The sequence below is a fragment of the Somniosus microcephalus genome, chromosome 9, assembly GCF_052327205.1.
Source record: "Somniosus microcephalus isolate GS21.2 chromosome 9, FLI_Smic_1.0, whole genome shotgun sequence".
Lineage (NCBI taxonomy): Eukaryota > Metazoa > Chordata > Chondrichthyes > Squaliformes > Somniosidae > Somniosus > Somniosus microcephalus.
The window spans coordinates 241,189,654-241,203,911 of record NC_140995.1 but is presented as its reverse complement, the minus strand read 5'-3'; the positions used below and the strand labels follow the sequence as shown (position 1 = coordinate 241,203,911).

The 14,258-nt window shown below is 43.5% G+C and overlaps 1 protein-coding gene across 7 annotated transcripts in view; it reads left to right on the top strand.

Moving 5' to 3' along the window:
* Nucleotides 1-14,258, top strand: part of znf318 (zinc finger protein 318) — an 87,700-nt gene that overhangs the window by 9,855 nt on the left and 63,587 nt on the right. The window lies entirely within an intron of this gene.

Here is a 14,258-nt window from a genome sequence, read left to right as displayed (position 1 = left end):
CTGTAACTCTCTTCCCCCAAAAGGCTGTGGATGCTGGGTCAGTTGAAATTTTCAAGACTCCGATCGCTTGATTTTTGTTAGATAAGGGTGTTGAGTGATATGGAATAAAGATGGGTAAATTAAGTTGAGGTACAGATCAACCCTGATCTAAGTGAATGGCGGAACAGGCTTGAAGGGTTGTATGGCTTACTCCTGTTGTTATAACTACATGTGTGTGGAGACCACTGATCATGGCCAGGGACTGTCTTAACCACCAACTTACTACAGGAAACTTTGGTTTATCCGGAGGTTGTATGTCCGGAAACCTTGATCTACCGGCAGAAATCAGGAGCCGTTTTGTTAGGTTTTTTTTCTTTTCGTGGCTTTGTTTTCAACGGTCGGGTTCTGGAAAGTCTCTCTGAAGCTGTTGCTAAGCTACAGAGACGCTTCCAAGGTACGGGCCGACTGTTTACAAGCTGTTGCGAAGCAACAGTGTTTGTTGTCCGATACGGAGATGAAAACCTCCGTATGCTTCAACATTAACTTTGTATGTCCGGCAGTTTTGATAGATCGGCAACAGCTCGGTCCCGTCGGTGCTGGATATAACAAAGTTTCCTGTACTTTGCATCAGTGTTTACCAAGGAAGAGGACTTTGTCAAAGCTATGGTAAACTAGGAGTTGCTGGGATACTGGATGAGATAAAAATAGGTAAAGAGGAGGTACTAGACAGGCTGGCAGTAATTAAAGTGGATAAGTCACCCAGTCTGGATGGCTGCATCCTAGGTTGCTGAGGGAAGTAAGGGTAGAAATTGCACAGGTACTGGCCACAATCTTCCAATCCTCCTTAGATACAGGGGTGGTGCCAAAGGACTGGAGGATTACAAATGTTTACACCCTTATTCAAAAAAGGGGACAGGGATAAACCTGGCAATTACAGGCCCATCAGTGGTGGAGAAGCTTTTAGAAACAATGATCCAGGAGAAAATTAGCAGCCACTTGGGCAGGCATGGACTAATAAAGGCGAGCCAGCACGGATTTGTTAAAGGCAAATTGTGCTCGACTAACTTGATTGAGTCTTTTGATGAGGTAACAGAGGGTGGATGAGAGCAGTGCAGTTGATGTTGTGTATATGGACTTTCAAAAGGCATTTGATAAAGTACCACATACTATGCTTGTTAGCAAAATTGAAACCCATGGAATAAAGGGGGCAGTAGCAGCATAGGTACAAAATTGGCTAATGGATAGAAAACAGAGTTGTGGTGACTGGCTGTTTTTTGAACTGGAGGAAGGTGTGCAGTGGCGCTCCCCAAAGTTCAGTACTAGGACCACTGCTGTTTTTGATATACATTAATGACTTGGACTTGGGGGTACAGGGCATAATTTTGAAATTTGCAGATGGCACAAAACTTGGAAGTGTAGTGACGAAGATAGTAATAGACTTCAAGAGACAGACAGGCTGGTGGAATGGGTGGACACATGGCAGATGAAATTCTACGCAGAGAAGTATGAGGTGATAACATTTTGGTAGGAAGAATGAGGAAAAACCGTACACACTAAATGGTACAATTTTAAAGGGGGTGCAAGAACAGAGCGACCCGGGGGTGCTTGTGCACCAGTCTTTGAAGGTGGCAGGTCAGGTAAACAAAGCAGTTAATAAAGCTTATGGGATCCTGGGCTTTATACACAGAGGCAGAAAGTTATGCTAAACCTATATAAAACACTAGTTCGGCCTCAGCTGTAGTATTGTGTCTAATTCTGGGGACCACACTTTAGGAAGGACATGAAGACTTTGGAGAGGGTACGGAAGAGATTTACTTCGGATTATATCGGATATACAACATAGAAACAGGCCATTTGGCCCAACCAGTCCATGCCGCAGTTTATGCTCCACTCGAACCTCCCTCCCGTCTTTCCTCATCTAACTCTCTCAGCATAACCCTCTATTCCCTTCGCCCTCATATGGTTATCTAGCCTCCCCTTAAATGCATCTATACTAGTTGCCTCAACTACTCCCTGTGGTAGCGAGTTCCACATTCTCACCACTCTCTGGGTAAAGAAGTTTCTTCTGAATTCCCTATTGGATTTCTTGGTGACTATCTTATATTGATGACCTCTAGTTATGCTCTCCCCCCCCAAGTGGAAACATTCTCTCTGTATCCACTATCAAAACCTTTCATAATTTTAAAGACCTGTTAGGTCACCCCTCAGCCTTTTTTCAAACGAAAAGAGACCCAGCCTGTTCACCCTTTCCTGATATGCATACCCTCGCATTTCTGGTATCATCCTTGTAAATCTTCTCTGCACCCTTTTTATAATATGGTGACCAGAACTGTACACAGCACTCCAAGTGTAGTCTAACCAAGGTTCGATACAGGTTTAGCATAACTTCCCTACTATTCAATTCTATCCCTCTAGAAATAAACCCTAGTGCTTGGTTTGCTATTTTTATGGCCTTGCTAACCTGTGTCACTGATTTGTATATTTGTACTCGGGTCCCTTTGCTCCTCTACCCCACCCAGACTCGCACCCTCCAAGTAATAAATGACCTCCCTATTCTTCCTACCAAAATGTAATACCACACATTTATCTGTTGAATTTAATTTGCCAATTATATGCCCATTCTGCAAGTTTATTAATATCTTCCTGTAATTTGTTGCAGTCCTCCTCAGTATTAACTATCTTCCCCTCCCCCCACCCCCAACCAATTTGGTGCCATCCGCAAATTTAGAAATTGTGTTTTTGATTCCAAAGTCTAAATTGTGAACAGCAGTGGTCCCAGCACTGATCCTTGTGGAACACCACTACCCACCTCCTGCCACTGTGAACAGCTACCCTTTACTCCCACTCTCTGCTTTCTGTCTTGAAGGCCGCTAGCTGTCCATTCTGCTACTTGTCCCCCGACTCCACATTCTCTGACCTTATTCGTTAGTCTATTATGTTGTACCTTATCGAAGGAATGACATCTACTGCATTACCATTCTGTTCTCTTATACCTCTTCAAAAAATTCAATGAGGTTGGTCAAGCAAGACATTCCCTTTTGCAATCTATGCTGATTCTTTTATATTTTTGGCTTCTAGTTGTTCATCTGTTTTCTTGTTTAGTAGGGATTCCATTATTTTTCCGACCACTGATGTTAAGCGGACTGGTCTATAGTTCCCTGGATATGTTCTATCTCCCTTCTTAAATACAGGTTTTTTGTTAGCTATCCGCCAGTCCTCTGGCACTACACCTTTTTCTAATAAATTATTAAATATGCGTAGTAATGCCTCTGCTATCTCTTCCCTAGATTCTTTTAAAACATGTGGATGGTTTTTTTCCCCTTTGTGTTTAGTTTATTTGATATCTCTTTAGTAATGAAATAACTGCATTTAAAATAATCTGATGATCCAATGTCATGTCCACCTGTTCTATTTCCCTGGTAAATACTGAAGCAAAGTAGTTATTTAATATTTCTGCCATCTCTCTATCACTGCCTGTGGTGTTATCCTGTCCATCCCTTAGTGGTTCCCATTCCCACCTTCCTTTTTTTATTGATGTGCCTGTAAAATATTTTACTGTTTTTAATGTTAATTTAGTTTCATAGTTCCTCTTTGCCTTCCTAATTTTTTTTTTTTACTTCTCTCCTAATCTCATGCTCTCCCCTGCTGTCCATGGACTTAATGTATGCCTCTTTCCTTACCCATAGTTTTTCCCTTATGGCTTTATTCATCCATGGTGTCTCGGTGTTTAGCTTGTTCTTGTTTTTTAGCGGAATATATTTTTTCAGGACTCTTGAACACCATTTTAAATGTTTTCCATTGCTGTTCTACATCATTGTTTGCCAATATTGTTGTCCATTTTATTTTTCTAAGTTCTTTTCTCAACCCCATAAAATCAGCTTTTCTCCAATCTATCAGCCTGGTCTTTGGCATACTTATGTCCTTCTCAATTATTATTTTAAAGCATATTATATTATCGTCACTATTGCCTAGATGTTCCCCTACTTTTACTTACCTGCTCTGTTTCATTCCCCGTTACTAGAGTCAATAACGAATCCTCCCTTGTTGGGCATTGTAGGAACTCCATTCCCTTATCCCCTTTACCTACCTCTTCTGGCCAATTAATATTGGGGTAGTTGAAATCCCCCCTGATAATTATTCTATGTTTTTTACTCATTTCCCTAATTTGTCTGCATACTTCTTCTTCCACCTCCCTTCCACTATTAGGTGGTCTGTAGACTACGCCTATTAGTGTGATTGATCCTTTATTATCTTTTATATCTCTATCCACATGGATTCTATTTCTGTCTTGCTGATAGCTGCGTCATTTTTTTATACTGCCATTGTTATCCCTAATCAGTACAGCTACTCCACCTCCCATTTTCCCCCACTATCTTTTCTAAATATGTTATACCCTGCAATATTTAATTCCCAGTCCTGATTTTTCTGTAGCCATGTCTCAGTAATCCCTACTATGTCTGGTTCCTCGCAATGCATGATTGCCTCCAGCTCCCCTGTTTTATTACAGACACTGTGTGCATTGCTGTACAGACAGTTTAACTCATTTTTAATAGCAGTTCCTTTCACTTTATTTTTAACCATCTTTTCACACTCCTGTTCTATAACTCTATTTATTCCCTGGCCATCAATGTCCTCCCTTAGTTTACTCTTTCCTATGCTCTCCTTTCCTGCTTTTATATTTAGGCTGGTTTCATTTCTTGTAGCTCCCTCCCCCCATCTTACTAGTTTAAAGCCTTTGCCACCTCCCTATTTACCCTTTCCGCTAGGACACTGGTCCCATCCCGTTTCAGGTGGAGCCTGTCCCATCAGTACAGCTCCTTCCTGTCCCAGAACTGGTGCCAGTGTCCCATGAAAAGGAACCCCTCTTTACCACACCAGCCCTTCAGCCACATGTTAATTCTCCTGATCTGACTGCTATGCCAATTTGCATGTGGCTTGGGCAATATTCCAGAGATTATTACCCTCAAGATCCTGCTTTTTAATTTAGTCCCTAACTCCTGATACTCCTTCAGCAGGCTCTCCTCCCTGTTCCGACATGGACCACAACAACTGGATTTACCCCCTCCCTTTCCAAATTCCTCTCCAGCTGCCTCAAGATATCCCTTACCCTGGCACCGGATAGGCAACATGCCCTTCGGGATACTCATTCTTGGCTGCAGAGGACACTATCTATTCCCCTAATTATACAACCTCCAATCTCTACCACATTTCTACAAAAGCAAAATACTGCGGATGCTGGAAATCTGAAATAAAAACAGAAAATGCTGGAAATACTCAGCAGGTCAGGCAGCATCTGTGGAGAGGGAAACAGAGTTAATGTTTCAGGTTGATGACCCTTTGTCAGAACATTTCTGTTCTGCTCTTCCCCCCCCCTCCTTGGACAGCCTTCTGAGCCATGGTGCCTTGGTCTGCATTGTGGCTGTCCTCCCCGCAGTCTTTCTCCTTGTCCTGACAGGTAGCAAGTACATCGTACCTGTTGGACAGGACCAGTGTTTGCGGGACTTCCTTCTCAACCTCTCCTAAGTCCCCGCTACCCATCTCCTGAGCAGTCACACACTTCCTTTCCTGAACCTGTGCTTTCCTCTGGGGTGTGACTATTCTGGATAAAACTGTCCAGAAATTTATCCCCCTCCCTTATGTTTCCGAGTGTCTCTAACTTGCACTCCAGCCCAATGACTGAGCCAGAATGACTGAAGGCAGAGACATTTTCTGCAGATGTGGGAATCCGGGACAGTCTCGCTGTCCACAAACTCCCACATACTGCAGTCCCGATACATAGCCTGCCCTGCCATCTCTAGAATTCTTTATTTATATGCTTATTTAAATTAAAGTTTTTAATCAAGTGATTATTTAGAGTTGTATTAATTAATTAGTTTATCTAGTTAAGTTATTAATTTAATAAAGTATTAGTTATTGTTCCCCAGCTCTTGGTTTAGTGCCTAGCTTAGAGACAAAAAAACACTCTAAAACTCACCAACCAGTCACCTACCTGCTGTCCTGTGACGTCGCTCTTTGATTTTTTTCTCTCTCCGGTTAGGTCTGCTCCTCCTCCGCTGCTCACAGTGAGTTTGGGCCCCTCTCTGACCGTGCTCTCTTTCCTGCCTCTGCTCCGGTCCCCGGTTAGGTCCGCTCCTCCTCCGCTGCTCACAGTGAGTTTGGGCCCCTCTCTGACCGTGCTCTCTTTCCTGCCTCTGCTCCGGTCCCCGGTTAGGTCTGCTCCTCCTCCGCTGCTCACAGTGAGTTTGGGCCCCTCTCTGACCGTGCTCTCTTTCCTGCCTCTGCTCCGGTCCCCGGTTAGGTCTGCTCCTCCTCCGCTGCTCACAGTGAGTTTGGGCCCCTCTCTGACCGTGCTCTTTCTTTCTTGCCTCTGCTCCGGTCCCCGGTTAGGTCCGCTCCTCCTCCGCTGCTCACAGTGAGTTTGGGCCCCTCTCTGACCGTGCTCTCTCTTTCTTGCCTCTGCTCCGGTCCCCGGTTAGGTCCGCTCCTCTCACAGTGAGTTTGGGCCCCTCTCCGACCGTGCTCTCTCTCTCCTGCCTCTGCTCCGGTCCCCGGTTAGGTCTGCGCCTCCTCCGCTGCTCACAGTGAGTTTACTCCAATGATTTACAACAATGGTTCCAGGGATGAGGGATTACAGTTACGTATCAAGACTCATATCTGGGGTAGTTATGGCAATACAAAAGGAATGTGTCTCCAGTGTAGAGATACATGCCTTTGCTGGTTATGTGAAAGGCCTATGTTTTTAATTCACTGCAGCCATGAAAACATTCCAACACAGTGGCAGCTACACCTGACCTTGCTTCCCAGGCTAGCTGCACTCGATCTCATCCTTACTGTTGGCTAATATCAAACTTTCACTCACAGCTTCACTATTTGACTATAGCAATCCTCTTTCTCATCCCAGGCTGTCTGGTTACAGCTTACTCAGACCTTTAATTATAAGCAAAGGGGTTACATGTCATGTATAATTCAAGTTACTGTATCATTGCATACAATTGATGATTACAGACTTCTACATTTAATTCTTACACACGATTATAGATCCATTACTCCTTATACTCTGGGTAGAAGCATATGGATTGGGATAAGCAGACTAGCACCTATCAGAAAGATCGTGACTTTCAGAAGTGTGTCTGGGATCGTTTTCTACAACAATATGTTATAGAAGCGACACGGGAGAAAGCCATATTAAATTTAGTAATGAGTAATGTGCTATATTTAGTTAACACCCTAACAGTGTGAGAACATTTATCCAATAGCGATCATAACATGATCGAGTTCAACGTAGCATTTGAAAGGGAGAAGTGCGAAACAGCTACAGGGTACGAAGATTCTAGATTTAGGTAAGGCCGACTTCAAAGGGATGCGACAGAGACTCGCCACAGTAAATTGGGCAAATCTGTTAATGGGTAAACCGACAGATCAGTGGGAGATGTTCAAAAAAGAATTTAATGTGATCCAGACCAGTTTATACTCCTGAGGAGCAAGAGCTCCACTTGCTAAAAAAAACCACAGCCATGGATGACTAAAGAGGTAAAAGACAGCATAAAACTAAAAGAAAAAGCATACAAAAATGCAAAAAAAAGCACAGATCCTGGCGAATGGGAAAGATACAAAGAAAGCCAAAAGTCACCAAACAGATAGTAAGAGCTACAAAAAGGGAGTATGAAAGGAAACTTGCACGGGATATCAAAATCAACACCAATATAATAACAAAATACTGCGGATGCTGGAAATCTGAAATAACAACAGAAAATGCTGGAAATACTCAGCAGGCCAGGCGGCATCCGTGGCGAGAGCAACAGAGTTAACGTTTCAGGTCTGGGACCCTTCATCAGAACTGGAAAAAGCACACACAGAATTAACGTAAGTAAAGTAACAGTAACGAAGAAACTAATGGCACTAAAGAGTGACAAATCCCCAGGACCAGAAGGTTTCCATCCCAGGGTTTTAAGGAGTAGGTGAGCACATTACAGGTGCTCTAACTATTATCTTCCAGAGTTCATCTGTTGGGAGATTGCTGGAGTCTATAATTCAGGAGAGGGTGACTGAACACCCTCAAATTTTCAGTTGATCAGAGAGAGCCAGCATGGATTTGTGAAAGGTGCTTGACAAACTTGATTGAATTTTTTGAAGAGGTGACTAAAGTAGTGGACAGGGGAATGTCTATGGACGTTATTTATATGGACTTCCAGAAGGCATTTGATAAAGTCCCACATAAGAGACTTAACTAAGGTAGAAGCCCACAGAACTGAGGGCAAGTTATTGACCTGGTTAGGAAATTGGCTGAGCGGCAGGAGGGATCATGGGTAGGTACTCAAATTGGCAGGATGTGACTTGTGGTGTCCCACAGGGATCTTTGTTGGGACCTCAACTATTCGCACCTTGGGGGTGTTGTGGGGCTGAAGGAGATTACAAAGATAGGAAGGGGCGAGGCCATGGAGGGATTTGAAAACAAGGATGAGAATTTTGAAATCGAGGCGCTGCTTAACCGGGAGCCAGTGTAGGTCAGCGAGCACAGGGGAGATGGGTGAACGGGAGTTGGTGCGAGTTAGGACACGGGCAGCCGAGTTTTGGATGACCTCAAGTTTGTGTAGGGTGGAATGTGGAAGGCCAGCCAGGAGTGTGTTGGAATAGTCAAGTCTAGAGGTAACAAAGGCATGGATGAGGGTTAAATGTAGGCAAATGCGAGGTCATCCACTTTGGACCTAAAAAGGATAGAACCGGGTACTTTCTAAATGGTGAAAGGCTAAAAACAGTGGATGTCCAAAGAGACTTGGGGGTTCAGGTCCACAGATCATTAAAATGTCATGAACAGGTACAGAAAATAATCAGAAAGGTTAATGGAATGCTGGCTTTTTTATCTACAGGACTAGAATACAAGGGGGTCGAAGTTATTCTGCAGCTGTACAAAATCCTGGTTAGACCACACCTGGAGTACCGAGAGCAGTTTTGGGCACCACACTTTAGGAAGAATATATTTGCCTTGGAGGGAGTGCAGTGTGGGTTTACCAGAATGATACCTGGACTCCAAGGGTTAAATTACGAGGAGAGATTACACAAATTAGGGTTGCATTGCCGAGAATTTAGAAGGTTAAGGGGTGATCTGATCGAAGTTTTCAAACTATTAAGGGGAAAAACAGCTACGGTAGAGAAGAGAGAAACTATTTCCGCTGGTTGGGGCGTCGAGGACTGGGGGGCATAGTTTAAAAATTAGAGACAGACTGTTCAGGAGTGAAATTCGTAAATACTTCTACACAGATGGTAGAAATTTGGAACTCTCTTCCGCAAACGGCAATTGATGCTAGATGAATTGTTAATTTTAAATCAGAGATTGAAAGCTTTCTGTTAACTAAAGGTATTAAGGGATATGGGCCAAAGGCGGGTATATGGAGTTAGACCGAAGACCAGCCATGATCTTTTTCAATGGCGGAACAGGCTCAAGGGACTAAATGGCCTACTCCTGTTCCTTTGTTCCTACTGATGATTATAAGATATTAAAGCAGGTATTCAAAAACTCAACTAATCCATGGTAATCTTGTACCCGAGGGCCCAGATTGAAGGTGATTGGCAAAAGAACCAGAGGCGACGTGAGGAAAACTCTTTACACAAGGAGTAGTTAGGATTTGGAATGCACTTCCCGATAAGGTGGTGGATTCAATAGTAGCTTTCGAAAGGGAATTGGATAAATACTTAAAGGAGAAAAAATTGCAGGGATATGGGGAAAGAGTGTGGAAGTAGTACAAACTGTATTGCTCTTCAAAAGAGCTGATGCAAACTCGATGGGCCGAATGGCTTCCTTCTGTGCAGTACTATTGTATGATTCTATGGTTAGTTTGTATGTGATTACACTAAACATTCATAGAAACAGAAAAATAGGAGCAGGAGTTGGCCATTCGGCCCTTCGAGCCTGCTCCGCCATTCAATATGATCGTGGCTGATCCTCTCAAGACCATATTCCCGCTCTCTCCCCATACCCCTTGATGCCTTTTGTGTCTAGGAATCTATCTATCTCCTCAAATATATTTAGTGACTTCGCCTCTACAGCCTTCTGTGGTAGAGAATTCCACAGGTTCACCACCCTCTGAGTGAAGAAATTTCTCCACATCTTAGTCATAAATGCCCTACCCCGTATCCTGAGACTGTGACCCCTTGTTCTAGAGCCCCTAGCCAGGGGAAACATCCTCCCTGCATCCAGTCCTGTCTAGCCCTGTCAGAATTTTGTCCGTTTCAATGAGATCCCCTCTCATTCTTCTAAACTCTAGTGAATACAGGCCTGGTCGACCCAATCTCTTCTCCTACGACAGTCCTGCCATCCCAGGAATCAGTTTGGTGAGCCTTTGCTGCACTCCCTCTATGGCTGAGGCTTCAAGGCGATTTAGACAAGTTGAGTGAGTGGGCAAATACATGCCAGATTCAGTATAACGTGGATAAATGTGAAGTCATCCACTTCGGTTAAAAAAAACTGAAAGGCAGTTTATTATTTAAATGGTGATACATTGGGAAATGTTGATGTACAAAGGGACCTGGGTGTCCTTGTACACCAGTCACTGAAAGCAAACATGCAGGTGCAGCAAGCAATTAGGAAAGCAAATGGTATGGCCAAGAGGATTTGAGTCTAAGAGTAAAGACGGGCCCTGGTGAGACCGCACCTGGAGTATTGTGTACAGTTTTGGTCTCCTTACGTAAGGATGTACTTGCCATAGTGGGAGTGCAACGAAGGTTCACCAGACTGATTCCTGGGATGGGGGGAGTTCTCCTATGAGGAGAGATTGAGTAGACTCGGTCTATGTTCTGTCTTCTATATTAGAAAAATGAGAGGTGATCTTATTGAAACATACAAAATTCTTACAGGGCTTGACAGGGTAGATGCAGGGAGGATGGGTCATTGAATATATTTAAGGTGGAGAGAGACAGATTTTTGAAAGGTAAGGGAGTCGAGGGTTATGGGGAGCGGGGCAGGGAAGTGGAGTTGAGGCCAAGATCAGATCAGCCATGATCTTATTGAATGGCAGAGCAGGCTCAAGGGGCCAAATGAGCTACTCCTCCTATGTCTTATGTTTTCCATGGCTGGGGAGTCTAGAACCAGGGGTCACAGTCTCAGAATAAGGGGTCGTCTATTTAGGACTGAGATGAAGGGAAATTTCTTCACTCAGAGGGTGGTGAATCTTTGGAATTCTCTACCCCAGCGGGCTGTGGAGCCTCAGTCGTTGAGTATAGACAGAGATCGATAGATTCTTGAATATTAAGTGAATCAAGGGATATGGGGATAGTTCAAGAAAGTGGAGATGAGATAGAAGATCAGCCATGAACTTATTGAATGGCGGAGCAGGCTTGAAGGGCCAAATGGTCTACTCCTGCTCCTATTATGTTCTTATCAGAATGTTTCCATTTCTATAGGAAAAGAAGCATTGCTTGATTGTGTTCTGGCAAATAAAGTTAGGCAAATAACTTGGAGAGTAGGAGAACAATTGTGAAATAGCAACCAAACCTACTTGGGTTATAGAGTTAAAAAGGACAATAAAGATTCAAAGATAAGGGCATTGGACTGGAAAAAGGCAGAGTCGAAAACGAGAACAGGAGTAGGCCATTCAGTCCCTCGGGCCTGTTGAGTGAGATAAGAAGGAATCTGGCTCAAGTTAACTGGACGGGAAGGTTGACAAACAGGATGTTGTAACAGAAGGGAATCTTCAGATATGAGACACAGTGCAAAATAGATACATTCCCCTGATGAAAAGGGGTGCAGAGTTCCACACATAATTAGGGAGCTTATAACTAAAACTTAAAAGGAGGCACATGATAAAAGTATACTTGACATTTCTAAAGAGAATTATTATTATAGAGTGTCGTGGGGAGGTGGAAATATCAGGAAAGGCTTGTAGATAATATAAAAAGAGATAGTACATACGAGCATAGTAACTTTTTTTTAAATAAGTGCAAGACCAGTTAGAGAGGGTGGGACTGCTCAAAGCTCAAGTGCAAAAATCTTGTTGTGAGTAATGAAGGCATGGTAGAAAGCTTCAGTAGATACAGGTTGAGCGTCCTGAATCCGACAACCTCGAGACTGAGACCGAGGCCGAGCCGGTTTTTGGGGTTTTTCCGGACTTCGGAACGTGTTTCTGATGTCCGAAGTCTGGAAACGCCCGAGCATATTTTGGGACTTCAAACATCAGAAACACGCGCCGAGTCCGGAAATGCCTGGGCCCAGGTTGCTCTATTTCCGGTTTTTGGTAAGCTTCCCTCAGGGTGTCCGGATTCCGGAACCTTTTTATGGATTCCGGACCCCTGCCGCCAATGGCCCCAGATCCCGGAACTCCGGATTTGGGATGCTCAACCTGTATTCTGTCAGTTTTTACAAATGATGGTGGAATTGAGACTGTGTGTGTTTGAGGAGGATGTGAAACAATTGAAAGAGAACTGTAGTAAAGGAATGGATTCTGAAAAAATTAGCAAACTCTAAAGCAGATATGTTACTGGGCCCTGGCAACAGGCACCCCAAGGTTATTTAAGTCATAGGAGAAAGGATCTGACCACAATTTTCCAGTCTTCCTTAAATACATAAACTGTATCCGGACTGGAGGCTAGCCAGAATAATACCTGTATTGCAGAAGGGAGGGAAGGATAAAGTAGCTAACTATTGATCAATTAGTTTAACATCAGTGTGGACAAACTCTGAATTCAAAATAATTTAAGATAAAATTAGTGACTATTTAGAAATATGTGGGTTTATCCAGAATAGGCAGCTCAGATTTGATGAAGGCAAGTCGTGTTTAACAAAGCTAAGCGTTTTTTAAATAAGTGATTGATTGGATAGACGGTTGCTAGAATATGAAATGTTTTGCCACAAGCACTTGTAAAGGACAAGTGGATAAATATTTTGAAGCAGAGGAAGATGCATGGTTGTGGGAAGGGAGCAGGGCAGTGGGTTGGGTTTAGAGTGCTCTTGTAAAGAACCAGCACATACCTGATGGGCCAAATGGCCGCCTCCTGTGCTGTAAACTTCAATGATTCATTGTGAAGGGTTTCTGTCGAATGTCTAGCTGGTTTGCAGCTGGTATTGCACAACTGCACTCTGAAGTGGAACCTCTATGAATTGGTCTTCTCTACACGTTGGTAACGAAACACTTGTGTAAGGTCTCTGGCTAGGGCAGTGGTCCTCAAACTTCTTTGGTTGAAGGACCCCTTTTCAAATGGATTAGTAATCACAGCCCCCCCCCCGCCATCTATCTAAATTACAATATATTCTAGTCATTGCATCTTTCCTGCATTTGTAAATTCACTCCTGGAATAAAACAATCCAAATATACATCAACTGAATCATGAATGCAGATAGTATAATACAATTCAGCTACACAGTCATTGTAACAAGCCCTGTCTTCACCAGTGTTATTCCAACTCAAATGGCACATGCATACACTGACTCCAAAGACATAGAAACACTTTTCCAAATTTTGGGCTTTTGTGCAATGACTAACCATCCAGCACAGGCCTAGCCCTTGCCAGCTCTGCTTTACTAAGAACATCAAAATAAAAATTTTACAAACTAGGACAAGATTTGTTAAGTACAGTTGCTTTATTGATAATGAGTGTTTAATGTATAATAATAGATACATATAAAAGTAAATGACCAAGTTCCAGTCTATATTACTACAAAGGTCTGGGTGCAGAATGGGGTTTTATCCCGCTAACAATGTCCTGACTTACCCAGTTTTCCCCGAGATTCCTTCAGCCTCTGGATCTGGTTCTCCACGAACAGCATCGTGATCATAAGCCATAGAAGCAGGAGTAGGTCATTTGGCCCCTCGAACCTGCTCCGCCATTTGATAAGATCGTGGCTGACCTGATCTTGGCCTCAACTCTACTTCCCTGCCCGCTCCCCATAAACCTTGACTTCCTTACCATTCAAAAATCTGTCTATCTCCACCTTAAATCTATTCAATGACTCCGCCTCCACAGCTCTCTGGGGAATAGAATTCAAAGATTCACGACCCTCTGAGAGAAGGATTCCTCCTCATTTCCGATTTAAAAGGGTGCCCCCTTATTCTGAAATTGTGCCCCCTAGTTCTAGATTCCCCCATGAGGGGAAACATCCTCTCTGCATTTACCCTGTCAAGCCCTTTAGAATCTTATATGTTTCAATATTGAAACATAGAAGATAGGAGCAGGAGTAGGCCATTCGGCCCCTCGAGCCTGCTCCGCCATTCAATGAGATCATGGCTGATCATCCAAATTCAGTACCCTGTCCCTGCCTTCTCTCCATATCCCTTGATCCCTTTAGCCGT